General features: G+C 44.6%; 1 protein-coding gene across 1 annotated transcript in view; it reads left to right on the top strand.

The window, feature by feature from the left end:
- Window positions 1-21846, top strand: part of CACNA1S (calcium voltage-gated channel subunit alpha1 S) — a 1485309-nt gene that overhangs the window by 222057 nt on the left and 1241406 nt on the right. The window lies entirely within an intron of this gene.

Raw genomic sequence — 21846 nt, 5'->3', positions numbered from 1 at the left:
CAGGACTGTAATGCAGCGTTTGCTGGTATAACCACTGCGTCTCCTGTACAGCCTGCCTGCCTGATATCTGGGATGGATATTAGTCCTGAGAAGGACTGTTTGTTTGATCGGGCAGCCTTTACAGACCATACACTAACTATTTCGCAGTTTATATCTCTCCCTAAATCAGCAGCGCTGTCCCTACACTGTCTGATCCGGACTGTTTCCAAGATGGCGGCGCCCGGTTTTAAATACTCGAGGTGATGCTGTGCGGGCAGCCAATCACTGTAATGCCCACAACCAACATGGCTGCGGCATTACAGTGACTGGCTGGCAATCCCTGCATGTTCATTGGCTCTGTAAAGAGCGCCAAACATGCAGGGCGGAGACCCGAGCTCCCGCCCGAGTAACTCGGAAATGCTCGGTGCTAGCCGAACATCCCGAGTAGCGTGATGCTCGGGCGAGTACCGAGCAGTGTCGAGCATGTTCGCTCAACACTACTCATTACAACATAATGCGGCAAAGAGTTCCATAGTCTCACTGCTCTTACAGTAAAGAATCCGCGTCTGTGATTATGATTAAACCTTCTTTCCTCCAGACGTAGAAGATGCCCCCTTGTCCCCGTCTCAGGCCTCAGAGTAAAAAGATCAGTAGACAGGTCTTTGTACTGTCCCCTCATATACTTTTACATAGTAATAAGATCACCCCTAAGCCTTCTTTTTTCCACAGTAAATAACCCCAACTGTAATAACCTGTCTTGGTATTGCAGACCGCCCAGTGCTCTAATAACCTTGGTCGCTCTTCTCTGCACCCGCTCTAGTTCAGCTATGTCTTTCTTATACACCGGAGACCAGAACTGTACACAGTATTCTAAGTGTGGTCGCACTAGTGACTTGTATAGAGGTAAAATTATGCTCTCCTCGTGAGCATCTATGCCTCTTTTAATGCATCCCATTATTTTATTTGCCTTTGTAGCAGCTGCCTGACACTGGCCACCAAACATGAGCTTGTCGTCCACCAATACACCCAGGTCTTTTTCATTGACACTTTTGCCCAGTGTTTTACAATTAAGCATATAATTATACATTTTATTTCCTCTGTCCAAGTGCATTACCTTACATTAATCCCCATTAAAGCTCATTTGCCATTTATTAGCCCAAGCTTCTAGATTACATAGATCCTCCTGTAATATAAAATTGTCCTCCTCTGTATTGATTACCCTGTATAGGGTCATCTGAAAATATTGAAATATTACTCTGTATGCCCCCTACAAGGTCATTAATAAATATATTAAAAAGAAGTGGGCCCAATACTGAGCCCTGTGGTACCCCACTGTTAACTGAGACCCAGTCTGAGTGTGTTCCATTAATAAACACCCTTTGTTTCCTATCGCTGAGCCAGTTCTTAACCCACATACATATATTTCCCCTATCCCCATTGTTCTCATTTTATGTATCAACCTTTTTTGTGGAACCGTATCAAAGGCTTTTGAGAAGTATATATTGACAACATCCACTGCATTTCCATGGTCCAGTCTGGAACTTGCCTCCTCATAAAAGCTGATCAGATTAGTTTGACAGGAACGGTCCCTCGTAAACCCATGTTGATATTGGGTCATGAGGTTATTCTTCTTCAGATACTCTAGTATAGCATCTCTTAGGAAACCCTCCAGGATTTTACCCACAGTAGAGGTTAAGCTTACCGGCCTATAATTTCCAAGTTCGGTTTTTGTTCCCTTTTTGAATATTGGCACCACATTTGCTATACGCCAGTCCTGTGGTACAGACCCTGTTATTATGGAATTTTTAAAGATTAAAAATAATGGTCTATCTATGACGTTACTTAATTCCTGCAGTACTCGCGGGTGTATCCCATCCGGTCCCGGGGATTTGTCAACTTTAGTGATTTTTAGACGCCGCCGTACTTCCTGCTGGGTTAAGCAAGTGACATTTAATGGAGAATTTTTGTCATCACTGATCATGTTTTCTGTCATGTGATTTTCTTGTGTAAATACTGTTGAAAAAAAATAATTTAGGATATTGGCTTTTTCCTCATCCTCATTCACCATTTCACCCAGACTATTTTTAAGACTATCATTTTTTGGTTTTTTACTATTTATGTAGTTAAAGAATATTTTGGGATTATTTTTACTTTCTCTTGCAATGAGTCTCTCTGTCTCAATCTTTGCTGCCTTGATTTGGTTTTACAGAATTTATTTAAATTTCTGTATTTAATGCCTCATCACTACCTACTTTCTTTAGTTCCCTAAATGCTTTCTTTTTGTCACTTATTGCGCCCCTTACAGCTCTATTTAGCCATAGTGGTTTCCTCCTATTTCTAGCATGTTTATTCCCATAGGATATATATTGTGCAGAGGTCCTATTCAGGATGCTAATAAATGTCTCCCATTTGCTTTGTGTAGCTTTATGTCTCAGGATATCGTCCCAGTTTATTGCACTAAAATCATCTCTCAACCGTTAGAAATTTGCCTTCCTGAAGTTTAATGCCCTTGTAACCCCTCTACTACACATCTTATTAAAGGATACATGAAAACTTATTATTTTGTGATCACTATAACCCAAGTGACCCCCAACTCGTATATTTGATATGAGGTCTGGCCTGTTGGTTAATATTAGGTCTAGCAGTGCCCCCCTTCTTGTTGGGTCCTGAACCAGTTGTGAAAGGTAATTGTCTCTCATAGTTGTCAAAAACCTATTACCTTTGCTTGAACTAAAGGTTTCTGTTCCCCAATGTATTTCAGGGTAGTTGAAGTCCCCCATAATAATGACTTCTCCTTGAGTCGCTGCTTCATATATTTGCTTGATGAGAATATTCTCTGCTGCTTCCATTATTTTTGGAGACTTATAACAAACTCCTATCAGTAATTTATTATTTTTTCTCCCTCCCCTTATCTCCACCCACAGGGACTCTACATTTTCATTAGATTCACATATATTCTGATGCAAGATTGGTTTTAAGGATTGTTTTATATATAAATACCCCCCCCTCGCTTGTTTGTCATTTCTGAACAGACTATAGCCCTGTAAATTAACTGCCCAGTCATGGCTCTCGTCCAGCCATGTCTCAGATATCCCCACCATGTCATAATTATTTTCCAACAAAATTAATTCTAATTCCTCCATTTTGTTGGTGAGGCTTCTGGCATTAGTGTGCATGCATTTTATGTATCTCTCTGTACCTCTATTCCTTCTTACTATATTGACTATTCTAACTAGAGATGAGCGTTGTTCGACTCGAACTGTTCGCCAATCTCAAATTCGAGCTGTTTTGGGCGGTGTTCGAGCCGTTCGGTGAACACGAACGATTTGAAAAAAATTCGGCTGTTCGAGGTTATGTTCGATAACTGTTCGTGCACCAAAATCATAACTGGATTTTTTCTCAGTAATGATGAAAATTAATGATAATACGCAGTTTGAGTGTACAGCGGGGCGGGGGGAGGGGCAGGGGATGGATCTCTGCAGGAATAATGAAGATCTCCATTTTTTTTTTCTCTTTCCCGCATTTACAGCGGGGAGGTGCAATCTGTCAGCCTATCAGCAGCGCACACACGGAGCAAAGTGCTTTTTTTCACACAAGCAAGGACATGTGTCATTGGCAGTGTATGTCACATGTCCTTGCCCTATAAGACCCAGCCATTTTCCCCCTTCGCCACCATTTTCTCACTGCTGCAACTGCGTGTTAGACGGCACCGCTGTTGCTGTGTGCGCTATACCTTGCTAATTTCAAGCCAATTTTCGCACAAATCTACAGATAGCTTGGGAGTAGGGAATAGTTGTGATTGCAGTCCTTTTAAGGACTAGGTTACAGCATTTCCTACGACTTTTATCAGGCAGGTCTGTGCTCTTAAATAGATAGGTTGGGAGTAAAGACTAATTGTAATTGCAGTTCTTTTCAGGACTAAGTTACATCAGTTCCTATCAGTTTTTGCCAGGCAGGTCTGTGCCAGTGCTGTGCAAGTTTTTTTCACAGCATTTGGCTAAATCTAGCAAAGCTAATCCTTTTTGGCCTATTGCAGAGTGTGTTAGTCAGTGGAGTAGCCTATCTGTATTGCAAGCTACACCACCTGTGTATAGAATACCAATTTTTTTACTGCACCTAGTGAAGTAAAACCTTTTGGGCATAGCATCATTCTATTAGTCCATCTATACTGACCTCCATCAGTTTGCAAATTGAATATAATTTTTTTCTGCATCTAGCTCTGAAAAAATATTTGGGCTTCTAGCAGTGTGTGGGACTTGGTCTAATAGTCCATCTACAGTACAGACCAAAAGTTTGGACACACCTTGTCATTTAAAGATTTTTCTGTATTTTCATGACTATGAAAATTGTACATTCACACTGAAGGCATCAAAACTATGAACTAGCACATGTGGAATTATATACTTAACAAAAAAGTGTGAAACTACTGATAATATGTCTTATATTCTAGGTTCTTCAAAGTAGCCACCTTTTGCTTTGATGACTGCTTTGCACACTCTTGGCATTCTCTTGATGAGCTTCAAGAGGTAGTCACCGGAAATGGTCTTCCAACAATCTTGAAGGAGTTCCCAGAGATGCTTAGCACTTGTTGGCACTTTTGCTTTCACTCTGTAGTCCAGCTCACCCCAAACCATATCGATTGGGTTTTGGTCTGGTGACTGTGGAGGCCAGGTCATCCGGCGTAGCACCCCATCACTCTCCTTCATGGACAAATAGCCCTTACACAGCCTGGAGGTGTGTTTAGGGTCATTGTCCTGTTGAAAAATAAATGATGGTCCAACTAAACGCAAGCCGTATGGAAAAACATGCCGCTGCAAGATGCTGTGGTAGCCATGCTGCTTCAGTATGCCTTCAATTTTGAATAAATCCCAACAGTGTCACCAGCAAAGCAGCCCCACACCATCACACCTCCTCCTCCATGCTTCACGGTGGGAACCAGGCACGTAGACTCCATCCGTTCACCTTTTCTGTGTCGCACAAAGACACGGTGGTTTGAACCAAAGACTTCAAATTTGGACTCATCAGACGAAAGCAAAGATTTCCATTGGTCTAATGTCTTCTGCTTGTTGCCTGTGCTTAGCAGTGGTTCCCTAGCAGCTATTTTACCATGAAGGCCTGCTGCACAAAGTCTCCTCTTAACAGTTGTTGAAGAGATGTGTCTGCTGCTAGAACTCTGTGTGGCATTGACCTGGTCTCTAATCTGAGCTGCTGTTAACCTGCGATTTCTGAGGCTGGTGACTCGGATAAACTTATCCTCAGAAGCAGAGGTGACTCTTGGTCTTCCTTTCCTGGGGCGGTCCTCATGTGAGCCAGTTTCTTTGTAGCGCTTGATGGTTTTTACAACTGCACTTGGGGACACTTTCAAAGTTTTCCCAATTATTCGCACTGACTGACCTTCATTTCTTAAAGTAATGATGGCCACTCGTTTTTCTTTACTTAGCTGCTTTTTTCTTGCCATAATACAAATTCTAACAGTCTATTCAGTAGGACTATCAGCTGTGTATCCACCAGACTTCTGCACAACACAACTGATGGTCCCAACCCCATTTATAAGGCAATAAATCCCACTTATTAATCCTGACAGGAAACACCTGTGAAGTGAAAACCATTTCCGGTGACTACCTCTTGAAGCTCATCAAGAGAATGCCAAGAGTGTGCAAAGCAGTCATCAAAGCAAAAGGTGGCTACTTTGAAGAACCTAGAATATAAGACATATTTTCAGTTGTTTCACACTTTTTTGTTAAGTATATAATTCCACATGAGTTAATTCATAGTTTTGATGCCTTCAGTGTGAATGTACAATTTTCATAGTCATGAAAATACAGAAAAACTTTAAATAAGAAGGTGTGTCCAAACTTTTGGTCTGTACTGTATACTGACCTCCATCAGGTTGCAAAATGAATATAATTTTTTTCTGCATCTAGCTCTGAAAAAATATTTGGGCTTCTAGCAGTGTGTGGGACTTGGTCTATTAGTCCATCTATACCGACCTCCATCAAGTTGCAAATTGAATATAATTTTTTTCTGCATCTAGCTCTGAAAAAATATTTGGGCTTCTAGCAGTGTGTGGGACTTGGTCTATTAGTCCATCTATACTGACCTCCATCAGGTTGCAAATTGAATATAATTTTTTTCTGCATCTAGCTCTGAAAAAATATTTGGGCTTCTAGCAGTGTGTGGGACTTGGTCTATTAGTCCATCTATACTGACCTCCATCAGGTTGCAAACTGAATATAATTTTTTTCTGCATCTAGCTCTGAAAAAAATATTTGGCCTTCTAGCAGTGTGTGGGACTTGGTCTATTAGTCCATCTATACCGACCTCCATCAAGTTGCAAATTGAATATAATTTTTTTCTGCATCTAGCTCTGAAAAAATATTTGGGCTTCTAGCAGTGTGTGGGACTTGGTCTATTAGTCCATCTATACTGACCTCCATCAGGTTGCAAATTGAATATAATTTTTTTCTGCATCTAGCTCTGAAAAAATATTTGGGCTTCTAGCAGTGTGTGGGACTTGGTCTATTAGTCCATCTATACTGACCTCCATCAGGTTGCAAATTGAATATAATTTTTTTCTGCATCTAGCTCTGAAAAAATATTTGGGCTTTTAGCAGTGTGTGGGACTTGGTCTATTAGTCCATCTATACTGACCTCCATCAGGTTGAAAATTAAAAATAATGTTTATCTGCATCTAGCTCTGAAATAATATTTCAGCTTCTAGCAGTGTGTGGGACTTGGTCTATTAGTCCATCTATACTGACCTCCATCAGGTTGAAAATTAAAAATAATTTTTATCTGCATCTAGCTCTGAAAAAATATTTGGGCTTCTAGCAGTTGTGGGACTTGGTCTATTAGTCCATCTATACTGACCTCCATCAGGTTGAAAATTAAAAATAATTTTTATCTGCATCTAGCTCTGAAAAAATATTTGGGCTTCTAGCAGTGTGTGGGACTTGTTCTATTAGTCCATCTATACTGACCTCCATCAGGTTGCAAATTGAATATAATTTTTTTCTGCATCTAGCTCTGAAAAAATATTTGGCCTCCTAGCAGTGTGTGGGACTTGGTCTATGAGTCCATGTATACTGACCTCCATCAGGTTGCAAATTCAAAATAATTTTTTGTCTGCATCTAGCTATGAAAAAATATTTGGCCTTCTAGCAGTGTGTGGGACTTGTTCTATTAGTCCATCTATACTGACCTCCATCAGGTTGCAAATTGAATATAATTGTTTTCTGCATCTAGCTCTGAAAAATATTTGGGCTTCTAGCAGTGTGTGGGACTTGTTCTATTAGTCCATCTATACTGACCTCCATCAGGTTGCAAATTGAATATAATTTTTTTCTGCATCTAGCTCTGAAAAAATATTTGGGCTTCAAGCAGTGTGTGGGACTTGGTCTATTAGTCCATCTATACTGACCTCCATCAGGTTGAAAATTAAAAATATTTTTTTTCTTCATCTAGCTCTGAAAAAATATTTGGGCTTCTAGCAGTGTGTGGGACTTGGTCTATTAGTCCATCTATACTGACCTCCATCAGGTTGCAAATTGAATATAATTTTTTTCTGCATCTAACCCAGACGATAGTTTTGGCCTAATACCACAGTTTGGCCACTCAGCTCTGCTTGGTTCCCATCCATTGTTTTTTTGTGCAAACAACTCCAGAGTTGTGAATTAGTTAACCACCAAAATGAGTGGAAAAAGGCCTTCTGCTGGTGGAAAGGGGAATTGGCGTGTTGGGAAGGGGAAAAAAGGTTGTGTCCATGGGGTAGGTGTTAAAGCAACAGTAACATCTGCAGAAGAAAGACCATCTTCCAGCCAAACTGAAATGTCTACTTCTTTTAGCCGACAATGTGATAAGATCCCTTTCTTGCGGCCACGCCAATCGCTACAAATTCCAGATGAGGCACAAATACAGCAGGTGCTTCAACGAATATCAAGTGCTCCTTTAAGTGGGCTCTCTTCCACATCAACTTCAACATCACAAATACTCCAGTCCTCAGAGGTGTCACCCCAATCGCACTTGCTTCCTCACAGCTCCCAAATCTCCAGCTGCCCGTCTGAGTATGAGGTAGAACAGATGGTTGAGCCTGCAGAGCTGTTTACTCATACTATAGCCTGGGAATCAGAGGTCGGCTCCAGCGCTTCTGTGAATCCAGACGAGGAAATGATCTGCACTGATGCCCAGAATCTTTATGAGTCGGATCCAGGACCAGACGCAGAAGATTCTGAACATAATGTAGACCCTCATTCCCAAACTGTAACTCCTGTTGGTGGAGACAATGAGGAAGACGATGATGAGACTCAAATACCTGATTGGAGTGACAACTTTAGTTTTTTGTCAGGGCAGGAACAGGTTGGCTCTGAGGACGACGTGTGTGATAACACACAGGGTGATGATGATGAAGTTGGAGATCCCACTTACTGTCAACCCACAGTCAGCCAAGAGATGAGGTCAGCAGAGGAGGTGGAGGAGGATGCTAGTGACGACGAGGTCAGGTTGCGCCTTCCTGGACAGAGACGTAGTACTGGAAGCACGTCAACAACTGCATCCTCAAACACAACTCTGCCTCTGACCACAAGTCGTGGTGGATCTTCAGGTCGCATGGGTGCTAAGCCTTGCATAGCCTGGGCATTTTTTCAGATCGATAAAGATGACCCAACTCGTGTTATCTGTAACATTTGTCAACAAAAGCTAAGTAGAGGCCAAAAAATACATAGTTTGAGTACTTCATGCATGAACCGGCACATGGACATGAAGCATAAGTTGCAGTGGGAAGCTCACTGTGCTGCAATGCGGCCTAGCCGGCCGGGCCGACCGCCATCTGCCCCATCTTGTGCATCTGCGGCCTCTTCATCCTCTGTGACTGGGGGACAGCAGTCACACCTGTTTTGGGACGCAGACCTGCCACCTCTTTACCCGCAACAGCCAGCGTGATTGGCAGGTCATCATTTTCTTTGGAGGTGGTAACACCAGCTGGTGTTGAGCGCTGTCCGACATCGATAGCACCACCTTTGGATCAAGGCAACCTAACATGTCCGCCTGCATCTTCCTCACAGACTGTCTAAGCACAACAGCCAGCCCTCGGTCCCTCAGATGAGGACAAGTAAAAGACCATTTCCTCCTAGCCATGAAAAAGCTAAGAGGTTGAATTTCACCATCTGCAAGCTCTTGGCTACAGAAATGCTGCCTTTCCGCCTGGTGGACACAGAGGATTTTCGAGACCTTATGTCCGTCGCAGTGCCCCAATACCAGATGTGCAGTCGGCACTACTTCTCAAAGAAAGGTGTGCCTGCGCTCCACCAGCATGTCGCACACAACATCACCGCTTCTTTGAGAAACTCTGTGTGTGACAGGGTGCATTTCACCACAGACACTTGGACGAGTAGGCATGGACAGGGGCGTTACATGTCGCTGACTGGGCACTGGGTAACTATGGTGATAGCAGGACAAGGGGCTGCTGTCCAAGTCTTGCCGTCCCCACGAGTTCTGCGTCAATCCTCTTTATCTCAAAGTTCCTCCACTGCTTCTGCCTCCTCAACCTCCTCTCGGTCCTCCACCTGCATCCAAAGCCTGTCTGGTCATGCCACATGCCACAAGCTTTCTAACTGCGCAGAAGGGATCCTGCACACCTCCTTACTATGCTGGCAGTAGGGCTCAACGTCATCAGGCGGTTTTTACTTTGAAATGTCTGGGAAATGTGAGTCACACAGCTGAGGAGTTGTGGTCAGCTCTGGAGAACCAATTTCATGAATGGTTGTCTCCACTGGACCTGAAACCAGGGAAGGCCGTGTGCGACAATGCTGCAAACCTGGGTGCGGCCCTTCGCCGGGGCAATGTCACACACGTGCCTTGTATGGCTCATGTGTTGAACCTGGTTGTCCAGCAATTTTTAGCCCACTATCCCGGACTAGATGGCCTTTTGCAGAGGGCACGGTCGCTGTGTGCTCACTTCCGCCGTTCGCATCCCGCAGCTCAGCGACTTACATCTCTACAGAAGTCATTGGGCCTGACACTTCACCGGCTAAAATGCGATGCGCCTACCCGGTGGAATTCAACTCTGCACATGTTGTAGCGACTGTGGCAGCACCGACAAGCCCTGGTGCAATACGTTCTGACGTATAGCCTGGGCCAACAAGATCCAGAGGTGGGGCAAATCACGCTGGAGGAGTGGTCTCAGATCAGGGACCTATGCACCCTTCTGCACAGTTTTGAAATGGCGACAAAGATGTTTAGTGCTGACGATGCCATTATCAGCATAACTATTCCGGTGATTTACATGCTGGAGCACATGTTAAACAGAATTCGGAGACAGGTGGTGGCACAAGAGGAGGTGGAGGAAGTAGAGGAGGAAGAGTTGTATGCGGAAGGGCTAACATCTGCAAGGTCCAGACGGTCGGCAGCACCAAGGCAGCAGGCATGTGAGGGTGGGGGAGATGGTTTTACCAGGGCGCATGGTAGCAGCCAAACTAGTGAGGAAGGTGCAGGAGCCCAGGAAGAAGTGGAGGACGAACTGATGGAAGACTCATCAGATGAGGGAGACCTTGATCACATTTCTGTTGTGCGAGGTTGGGGGGAGAGGACAGAGGAAGGAAGCATGATTGTTACCTCGCCACCAACACAACAGGGACTTGGTGCTCCTGGATGCGCAAGACACATGAGTGCCTTCTTGCTGCACTACCTGCAACATGACCCTCGAATTGTGAGAATTAGAAATAATCCTGACTACTGGGTTGCCACACTGTTAGATCCCCGGTACAAAAGTAAATTTGCAGAAATTATTCCTGCCATAGAAAGGGATGCACGCATGCAGGAGTATCAGCAGAGACTGTTGCAGAATCTTACATGTGTTTTTCCACAAAACACCAGTGGTGCACGTAGTGAATCTCACAGTTCCAACTTGCCAACCGTGGGACCGTCGACTGTTCAGCACTCAAACCGTAACAGAAACACAGTATCTGCTGGTAACATCAATTTTGCGGAATCATTTCACCACTTTTTTAGCCCATCCTTTGCAAGGCCACAGGAGACAAGAAGTCTGACACATAGTCAACGCCTAGAGACGATGGTACAGGAGTATCTCCAAGTAAACATTGAAGCCATGACTGTGTCACTGGACCCTTGCTCTTTTTGGGCTTCCAATCTGGATAAATGGCTGGAGCTCGCCACTTACGCCTTGGAGATCTTGTCATGCCCCGCAGCCAGCGTTCTGTCTGAACGTGTGTTCAGCGCTGCGGGTGGTGTGCTGACAGATAAGCGCACGCGGCTCTCCACTGATAATGTAGACAGACTCACGTTCATAAAGATGAACAAATCATGGATCCGAAACGACTTTTCTACCCCTGTGTCATCCTGGGGAGAGTAAAAGCTTGATGATTGGTTAAAATCACCTCACCAACCGTTTTAAGCTTTCAAATTACTAATCATGTTTATCTGTATCTTGGCTGGAAAATTATTTGGGCTTTGTAGCAGTGTGCAGTACTGATTCTATTAGGCCATCTATACTAAGCTCCACCTGATTTAAAATTAATAATAATTTTTAGCAGCATCTAGCCTGGAAAATAATTTTGGGGCTCCGAGATGCTCAAGACACATAAGTGCCTTCTTGCTGCACTACCTGCAACATGACCCTCAGATTGTCAGAATTCGAAGTAATCCTGACCACTGGGTTGCCACACTCTTAGATCCCCCACACTCTTCGATCCACCTTTTCATTTAAATAAAGACCCAAAAAATGGTCATTTTTGAAATTATAAGCATTAGCAGGTTATTAGAAACTGAAATCAAACAGTTTTCAACTCAAATCTTTATTCTAGGTGATGTTACATTTGCACATAGGACCCCTTGTTTGAAAGGAGCTTCTGAACTCTCTCGTCCATTGAATTTGTCAGGTTTTGGATGGTTTCTGCTTCAATTGTTTCGCATGAGGACAGAATACCCTCCCAGAGCTGTTGCTTAGATGTGAACTGCCTCCCGCCATCATAGACACTCCTTTTGATGATGCTCCAGAGGTTCTGAATGGGGTAGAGGTCAGGGGAGCATGGGGGTCACACCATAAGTTTGTCCCCTTTTATGCCCATATCAGCCAGAGATGCAGATGTGTTATGTGCAGCATGAGACGGTGCATTATCATGCATGAAAATGATCTTGCTGTGGAATACACGGTTCTTCTTCTTGAACCATGGCAGGAAGTGCAGTTTGAGAAACTCCACATACATTATGGAGTTCATCTTTACCCCTTCAGGGATCCTAAAGGGGCTGACAATCTCTCTCCCCATGATTCCAGCCCAAAACATTACTCCACCTCCTCCTTGTTGGCGCTGTAGCCGTGTTTGCGTGGGGTGTCCATCAACCAGCCATCCTCCACTCCATCCATCTGGACCATCGAGCTTTGCACGGCACTCATCCGTGAACAAAACAGCTTTGAAATCAGTCTTCATGTAATGTTTGGCCCACTGGAGCCGTTTCTGCCTGTGTGCAGTGGATAGAGGAGGTCGACAGGATGGCGTACGCACAGCTGCAAACCTCTAAAGGACACTGCATCTTGTTGTTCGGGGGACGTTGGAGGCACCAGCAGCTTCAAAAACTTGTCTGCTGCTATGACAAGGCTTTTTTGCCGCTGCTCTTTTAACCTGACGTAATTGCCTGCAGGAAAGAGTCCTCAATTTGCCCTTATCAGCACACATGTGTGTACTGTGAATCAGCTACATACTTCTTGATTGCCAAGACACTTCATCCTGATCATCGCACAATGTTGATTGTAGTCATGCCTTGACTTAAACACTCCACAATTTGTTGCTTCTCAGCAGCCGACACATCTTTTTTCTTTCCCATTTTGGCAGAAAATGTAGGCTGCTTAATAATGTGGGACAGCCTTCTTAAGTAGTCTTGCCGTTTATTGGACACACCTGCCAAACTAATTAGCACAGGTGTCTGCAATTGCTTACAGTGATATAAAGAGCCCTGACACACATCACCATCAATGAGTTTAACTGACAAACAAACAAATTCTTCCCTTATCACTCCTAAACACTTTTTGCATAATAATTTGGAACACAGTGTACATGTGCTTTTCCACAAAACACCAGTGGTTCACGTAGTGAATCTTACAGTTCTAACTTGCCAACCGTGGTCTGTATGGAATTGTTCAATAAAGGGCCCAAAATTAAGATAACATAGACGGGAGAGGTCTCTATGAATAGGAATTCCTAAGAATTTGATACCCTGTGAGGGCCAGGCAAAGGGAAAGTTGGACTGGATGGAATCCTGTATGGATTTGGGGAGGGAGACATCGAGGGCCTCAGACTTCGCTGTATTGATTTTAAAATTTGACCATGTAACAAAGTGATCTATTTCAGCCATAACAGCAGGGATGGACATATGTGATTGAGTGATATATACTAGGACATCATCAGCAAAGAGAGAGCACTTGTACTCGGTGCCTCCCACCTCAATCCACCTAATATTTGGGTTATGGCAAATTGATGAGAGCAGGTGCTCCGTCACTAGGATGTATAAGAGAGGGGACAGAGGACATCCCTGCCTTGTCCCATTGGTGATTATGAAAGGTGATGAAAATGTTCTGACGCGCCCCCTGGGCCTTGGGACATCCGGAGCCGGACCCTTTTTGGTGGATGCTGCTGGTTGTAGTCTCTGTGGCGGCGACCCGGTTCCGAGGCTCAGGGCGGTCAAACCAGTGGCGGAACTATTTATGTGGTTTTGATGTTTAAATGTCCGACTACGCCACCCGTGGATTGTGGTCAGAGTGAACCGCCGCTGCAGGGCAGACCGCTGAGGCTGGTGTTGTGGGTGCAGCAGAGCGTAGCATAACTCCCCACGGGAGGAGTATAGCCTCAGGGCAGTGTATGCGGAGGATGGGGGTGATGGTGCAGGGCAGCAGCAGTAACGACACGGAGTCAGTGATGCAGTCCAGGGCCTTTACTCACAGTTCTTATTATCCAGACCATTTCTGCAGGTAACGGCTGCCCACGTCGTACTGTGCTCACCAGGTGAGGGGCTCAGACAACTCCCAGATAACTTTGGAGCGCTTCACAGGACCCCCTTTGTGTGTCCTTTGTCTGGCCTTTCTTACCAACCTTTCTGTCCGGCTGCCTCGGGCCTCCTCTTGGTAAACTTGGCGCCAGTTTACCTGACCCTATGTGCTGCCCTCCTAGCGGGTGTAGCGAGGGGCTGCGCCACATAAAATGTCACAGCCTCCGGTTTCTAGCTAAGGGTCGTTTCCCGCCTCCACTAGTTTCGGGGACCGGTCTCCCCCTTTGGCCTGACCCCTCCACGCAGGTGGATTCGGGCGTGCGGTGGCGACTCGCCCGTCCACACCCCTGGAATCCCTTCGATCCTCGTTCCTGGAGCCTTCTCCGCTCCTCTTCCTTCCTTCTCCCTTTTCCAGGCCTGGGCCTCTGTTTCTAGGCCCGCCTCTGGAGCAGAGCTCATGCAGAGCCCCTGCTCCCTGTCACTTCTGCTCAGACTTCTCTGCACTGAACTAAGATGGTGCCCACCTTTTATACTCCCTTCTCAATGCACCCAGGAACTGCTTCCTCCCTGCTCCTGCACTACAGGGTTCCCCTTCCTCAGTGTTCCCTCCCCCCACTCCAGCCAGGGACAGGGACTGTCGTGCCTATCTCAGGGGCATATTGGTCGCCCTGCCCCACGGCAATGTGGTGTAATGCATGCAAGTGTCGTGTCCTGATCCACACTCCATCCTTACCTGAGAGTGAGATATCACACCTCTGGGTGAGGTGCAATACCTCTGCAGCAACCGAGCCCTCGGGGTGATACAGTTCCATTTATCTTCAGCCTAGGTGACGCATTGCGATACAGAGCCGTGATTTTGGCTATAAAAGGGTCCCCTAGACCCCTACCCCAAGCTTTTTAAGAGAATAATATATGGCGTGCCAGGAGACTCTATGGAATGCTTTCTCAGCATCCAACGAGAGTATCTAATTACAAATTTTTAACTGCATCTAGCCCAAGAAATACTTTGTGCCTAGTAGCAGTGTCTGCTAGTCAGCGGATTATCCCAGCTGTTAAGCAAGCTACACCACCTGTAGTTTGGACACTTAATTTTTTCAAAGGAAATGCTTCGGGACCCCGGGATACTCAGTGAAGAGCATCAGGAGGCACCTCAAGTCATAGGGGCTGGGACTTGCGGTAGGACGCCTTGCGGTGGACTGCCGAGCTTGATCCTTATAAAAGCTTTTTAACTGCAGCAGCTTTAGTGGACGCTACTGGAGCTGGAATTACGCGGCTGCTGGCATGAGACTTGCCCTCCAATAGATCCTTGTAAAAGGATTTAAAGTGTATTCATTCAAATTAGAGAGACAATTTAAATTAAAAAGCTTAGAGCTGCCTCCACCACAGGGGGGCTCGCTCGGCCAACCAGCCGACAGGCACCAGTATTGGGAGAGGGGTGCTGGCCGTCAGGGTCCACCGCGGCTCTGGCACAAACCCGGCGACACGGAGGTGGCACGGGCAGGAACGGACTGGCCGTGTCGGCTTCTCACTTTTTGGATTTTAGAAGGGCATGACATGCCTATATCTGTGTCTCCCCCTCCTTTTACTCCTCCACCTCTTTTCTTTTCGCATGACTATATGTACTTGTCACTTTTCCATGTGTTAGTTATGTCTTCTGAGCAGTTTGTCAGCTTTTGGACTCCTTTGAAGGTGTTTTCTATGTGTTTCTATGTGTTTTTGTTTGCCTGCCATTGGTTTTAACGGTGTTCGAAGGTGTTCGACGAACCGAACCGAACTCGAACACTACGGGTTCTTATCCCACCGCTAATTTCTTTATTTGTTCCCAGGTCACTATCTGCACTATGTTCCCCACCTATAAAATGAATACCCTCCCCCCAATCCCTAGTTTAAACACTCCTCCAACCTTCTAGCCATTTTCTTCCCCAGCACAGCTGCACCCTCCCCATTGAGGTGCAGCCCGTCCCTAGCGTAAAACCTGTAGCCAACTGAGAAGTCGGCCCAGTTCTCCAGGAACCCAAACCCCTCATTTCTACACCAATTCCTGAGCCACTTATTTATCTCCGTAATCTCCCGTTGCCTCTCTGGCGTGGCACGTGGTACAGGCAGTATTTCAGAGAATACCAACTTGGAGGTCCTTGTTTTAAGCTTGCAGCCTAATTCCCTGAAATCATCTTTAAGGACCTTCCACCTACCTCTAACTTTGTCATTTGTGCCAATGTGCACCATGACCGTTGGGTCCTCACCAGCCCCTCCCAGTAATCTGTCAACCCAATCAGCGATGTGCCGTACTCGAGCGCCAGGTAGGAAGCACACTGTTTGACAATCCTTGTCTTTGTGACAGATTGCCCTATCTGTTCCCCTAATAATTGAGTCCCCCCACTACCAGCATCTGCCTGGCCTGCCCTGCTCTCCTATTTCCCCCCTTACTGGAGCTGACACTCCTCCGGCTTTCAGAGGACATGCCTTGCTGCATCAGTGCTACCCTTGTACCGACACCCCCCCCTCATCTGCCAACTTTGCAAACTTATTGGGGTGTGCCAGATCAGGACTAGCCTCCCTGGCACTCTTCCCTCTACCCCCCCTTCTAACTGTCACCCAGCTAGCTGCCACACTGTTCTGCAGCTCCCTACTACCACCCTCTCCCACATCTACCCCAGTGAGCAGCTGCTCAGTGAGCAGCAGACTCTTTTCCATATTGTCAATAGATCTCAGTGTTGCCAGCTGCTCATTTAGATCCAGTACCTGGGCTTCCAAACGCACAATGTGCACACATCTCGCACAGCAGTATGCACCCATGACTGGCTGTTCAAGGATTGCATACATGTGGCAAGATGTACACTGGATAGCATTGTCAATAATGGAGCTCATTTCCTAATGGGGACTGCACTAGACAGAAATGTTAAGTAAAAAGAAATGTAAACAATTAATAAAATACAGACAGCAATTCAGTCCATATTCCTCCCTTCCAAACTCCCTGAATCCAAAGTCACTGAAAAACAAGTCACACACTTACTTCTGTTTGCACTTACACTCCGGTCACACTCAGCTCGTTCAAACTCGCTAAGAAAGATTTAAAGGTTTTTTGTTTTTTTTTCCCCTTTAGCAGCAATCCAACCTACAGCTCAATGCACTTCCAAAGGACTGGATACCCCAACCAGCTGCCCCTTATAAACCCTTAATTATGACCCCTCACCCATAATTACCCCCTTGTGAGTATAGCTACACCTCAAGATTTAAGTGCAATGTAGTTAACCTTTAAATACACAGGTAATAAAATAAGAGACTGTAAAACTGTAGAGAGAAAATAGGTTTTAAAAAGCCCAATAAAACTAAACAGGTAGAAAAGCACTCAGCAGTACACGATTCAGCAACTCACAGCAATTCACACAGGTATTTTCTGCAGGATTCCCAATTACCTATTCACTGAAATACAAGTCACACACTTACTCCGGTCACACTCCGCTCCAAAAGCTGTATGTATAGTCAGCACAAAAGGTGGGGAATGATTGCACCTTAATGCAAAGGTTTGATGGTGCTGCTATATATGTCTAAGCTGTGTTTGTTTATACTAATCACTATCATTGTTTTGATGTAAACACCATTTTGAGCGGCAGTGTGAGATTGGTTTTAGTGGCAGGTGGTTTTTGGAATATAATAATATCCTGCCAGAACAGTGACACGCTGCCAAGAAAGAAGTTATGGCAATGCAGTAATTGATAACTTTTTACCAAATATAAATAAACTACTTTGTGTTGCTCTATAAAATGAATGTGACAGCATTTTGCTATTTTGGGTAGAAGGGCAACTGTGTTTTCTCCGCTTAAGGCTACACACAGAAAAACCCTCCACAAAAAATGTTGGATTACTCCACTCATACCGACATATCCACCTGTGACATGTAGAAGTAGTGCTTTTGCAGAGTGTGACATGCCGAAGTAGTGCTGGTGATTTAAAAGCATCCAGCAACTAGAGGGGTTAACACAGTCACAGGAGAAGGGGAGTGTTTTAGCAGAGCCCCAGGGGGATTGTGGGGAAGTTGTTTACTGTCTGGCTGGAACTGAAGAGAAAGGGTGTGTGTTCTGCATCTGGCAAAAGCGCCACTGCAAGTGAAAAGGATTCAAGTCAGGAGTGAAGCTAAGCACAGGTCAGGTAGAGTTCCTGAACTAGCAGTGCATAGTATTGTAAGGCAGAAAGATAAGGACTGTAAGAAATGGTGTCACAGGGATCATCTCCCTCAGCAAACCTTCCCCTCTCCTCCATTTCACTGTGCTGTAAAAATGCTGTGTTCACTAATGTGCCTTTGCATTAGAACTGTGCTGTCCTGTACTACTGGGAAGACTGTGAACTGCTGTGCTGCTAAGAAAACTGTACTGTTTGTCACTTGAGCCTGTTGCTCATAACATTTAACTTGCACTGGCTGTGCGGCTTCTTATTAAATGGTACTGTTCTATCGTTTATGAGGACTTTTGTCAAGTGTGTCTGGTCAGCAAGTGAAACAACCTACGTGTCTGTGCCTGAGGGTCAATACCCCTGTGTGCCTGAGAGAAGCTGCAGCACATGGTCTATGGTTGCCCTGAGTAACGGTTCCCTCAGGATTCCAAAGAATTCATGTAACCTGTCCCGCCCCTATCTGAACCTAGCGGCGTGTGTGTAACACACCTCTTCCTCCACTTGGACCTATGCCTCAATGTTAAATTAGATAGATAATTTTGTAGTTTAGTTTTGTAATTTGTAGGTTGTTTTAAGTCAGTTCCATAGCAAAAATTAAAAAAATATATAAAAAAGTCTGAAAAAATAAATAAATGAAAACAGTGTTGGATTAATACTCCCTTGACTCTTCCACCTATACGACCATGTCCACCTGTTCCTCCACTTGGACCTATGCCTCCTTGTTATACAGTGGCATGTAAAAGTTTAGGCACTCCTGGTCAAAATTACTGTTATTGCGAACAGCTAAGTAAGTTTAAGATGAAATGATCTCTAAAAGGTCTAAAGTTAAAGATGACACAATTCTTTTGTATTTTAGGCAAATATATATATATATATATATATATATACAGTATATAATTTATTTATTTTCTTCATTTTTTACATTTTAAAAATAACAAAATGTAAAATGGGCCAATGTAAACATTTGGGCACCCTTGGAGGTTTGTGTGCTCAGATAACTTTGACCAAGGTTTCAGACCTTAATTGGCTAGGTTTATGGCTTGTTCACTATCATCATTTGGGAGGGTCAGATGATAAAAATTTCCCATGTTTATAAAAATTTAGCCTCCTCTAACCTTGTGCCAAAAAACAACAGCCATGGGTTCTTCTAAGCAGCTGCCTAGTACTCTGAAAATGAAAATGATGGAGACCCACAAAGCAGGAGAATACTATAAGAAAATAGCAAAGCATTTTTGAGTTGCCCTTTCCTCATTTCGAAATGTCATTAAGAAATGTCACTTATCAGTAACAGTGGAGGTTAAGATAATGTCTGTAAGCAAAACTTCAGTGAGAGCTGCTCTTAGGATTGCTAGATAGACATTGTTTTACTGTTCAGAGACACCTGCATAAATATGTCCTTCATGGAAGAGTCAGCAGGAGAAAACTTCTCCTGCATCCTCACCATAAAATTAATCAGATGTATGCAAAAGAACATCGAAACAAGCCTGATTGTAGCGTCGGTGTCCCTGCACACTTCCTCCCTCCCCTGGTAGGGATGACAACTCACCGCTGCAACGCCTGTCCCGCACCTCCTCCTCCTCTGCTTCCTGGGGTCTGCGCACTGCTTGCAGATCCCTGGGCACTGTACTTTGGGTGCATGGTATCTTAAAGGGACAGCGCACGCCGTCCTAAAGTGTCCCCAGCCAATGGCTGGGAGACACTTATTATTTAAGGCACCTCCACCTGTTGGAAGGTGCTATGTCAGTAGGCTGCATGCTTGCTGATTCTCAGTTCCCCAGTACCTGCCAGTCAGTTTACCTTTCCTTCACCTGTCAGCCCGTATTTACCATGTTTTCCTGTATTCCAGCCATGCCCACCAGCACCTGCCTCCTTGCATATCAGCCGTGCCCACCAGCACCTGCCTGCATTTCAGTCGTACCCACCAGCACCTGCCTGAATGCCTGCATATCAGCCGTGCCGACTAGTATCTGCCTGTATATCAGCCATGTCTACCAACACCTGCCTGTCTGTACATCAGCCGTACCTGCCAGCACTTGCCTGCCTGCATATCAGTCATGCCCGCCAGCACCTGCCTGCCTGCATATCAGCTGTGCCTACTAATATCTGCCTGCCTGCATACCAGCTGTGTCTGCCAGTACCTACCATACCTGCCTGCACCTGCTGTTACAGCTTCCTGCCCCTTTGGGGGTCACCTGCCATGCGTCAGAGATCTGTACTGGAATAGCACCTGGAGTCCATCCGGTGCCAAGTCTAATCCCACCATCAGGGGCTCTAGCAAAGAGTCGGGTGTTTGCTTAGTCATTCCCCTCCAGGCTTTCCTCTGTCCACGGCACAGTGGTTCCACCACCCAGCCTGTTACACTGATGCATTTTGGAAAAAAGTCCTCTGGACTGATAAGGTTAAAATAGCACTCTTTGGCCACAATGATGAAAGGTATGTGTGGAGAAAAAAGGGTACAAAATGTCATGAAAAGAACATGTCACCAACCATTAAGCATGGGGATGGATCAATGATGCTTTGGTAGGTTGTGTTGCAGTCAATGGCATTGGTAACATTTCACAGGTAGGGGGAAGAATGGGTTCAATGAAATTTCAACTAATTCTTGATATAAACATAACACAATCTGTAAAAAGTCTAGTTGAAAAGATGATGGCTTCTACAAAATGATAATGATCCTAAACACGTCAAAATTCCCAATTTGACTAGCTCAAATGGCACAAGCTAATAGTTTTACAATGGCCCTCACAGTCCTCTGATCTGAACATCATTGAAAATCTATGGCTAAACCTCAAAATAGCACTGGGTGCAAGACGACCCAGGAATCTCACAGAACTGGAAGAATTTTCCAAGGAATAATGGATGAAAATCCCTCAAACAAGAATTGTAAGATTCTTGTCTGACTACAAAAAGTGTTTACAAGATGTGATACATAGTAAAGGGGGTGCTACTAAACACTAACTATGCAGGTTGCCCAAACATTTGCATCGGCTCATTTACCTTTTTGTAATTTTTACATTTTTTAAAATGTAAATAATGAGAACATTTTTTTTTCCTAAATACAAAGGAAATGTGTCATCTTTATCTTTAAGATTTTAAGACATCATTTCATCTTCAACTTGTTTAACTGTTCACAATAAAAGTAATTTTGACCAGTAGTGCCCAAAGTTTTACATGCGACTGTAGATTGCTAGTTTTAGTTTATTAAATTCTAGATTGTTTTATCTCAGTTCTATAGAAAGCAAAATACCAAAAAAGCCAAAAAACAGTGTTGGATTACTCCTTCCTTGAATCTTTAGTTATTTTATTTATTTTACTCAGTTATATAGCGCTACTGTTAGAACCTTGCTCTTAGGTTTTTTCTATTGCTGGTCACATGACCTTGTTGGCCTATTTAATCCTGCTCCGCCCTTCTGGCCTTGCTGGACTTCATTGTATAACTACTTTCTAGCTAGCCTGTGCTCTGTATCTAACTCTGTTAGTTTGCTTGGTCTACGGACCTCTATGTTCTATATATTTTGTTTGTTCGTCTGTCTGCTACTATTTCTGTTAGGAGGTGTCCCATTTTCCTCCCAGTCCTTAGTACTTGTAGGGATTCCTTCCCCACATCTATAGGTCTTCGTACAGACTAGTTTAGGACTTTAGCAGGTCTGATCGCAGGATCAGGTTCCCTGTTACATCGTAGGGATTCAGCTGAGTTCTATCGTA

This window comes from Phyllobates terribilis, unplaced genomic scaffold, assembly GCF_046119375.1.
Source record: "Phyllobates terribilis strain yellow unplaced genomic scaffold, ASM4611937v1 Scaffold_1__5_contigs__length_1240528914, whole genome shotgun sequence".
NCBI lineage: Eukaryota > Metazoa > Chordata > Amphibia > Anura > Dendrobatidae > Phyllobates > Phyllobates terribilis.
This window is presented reverse-complemented; position numbering and strand designations above follow the sequence as displayed.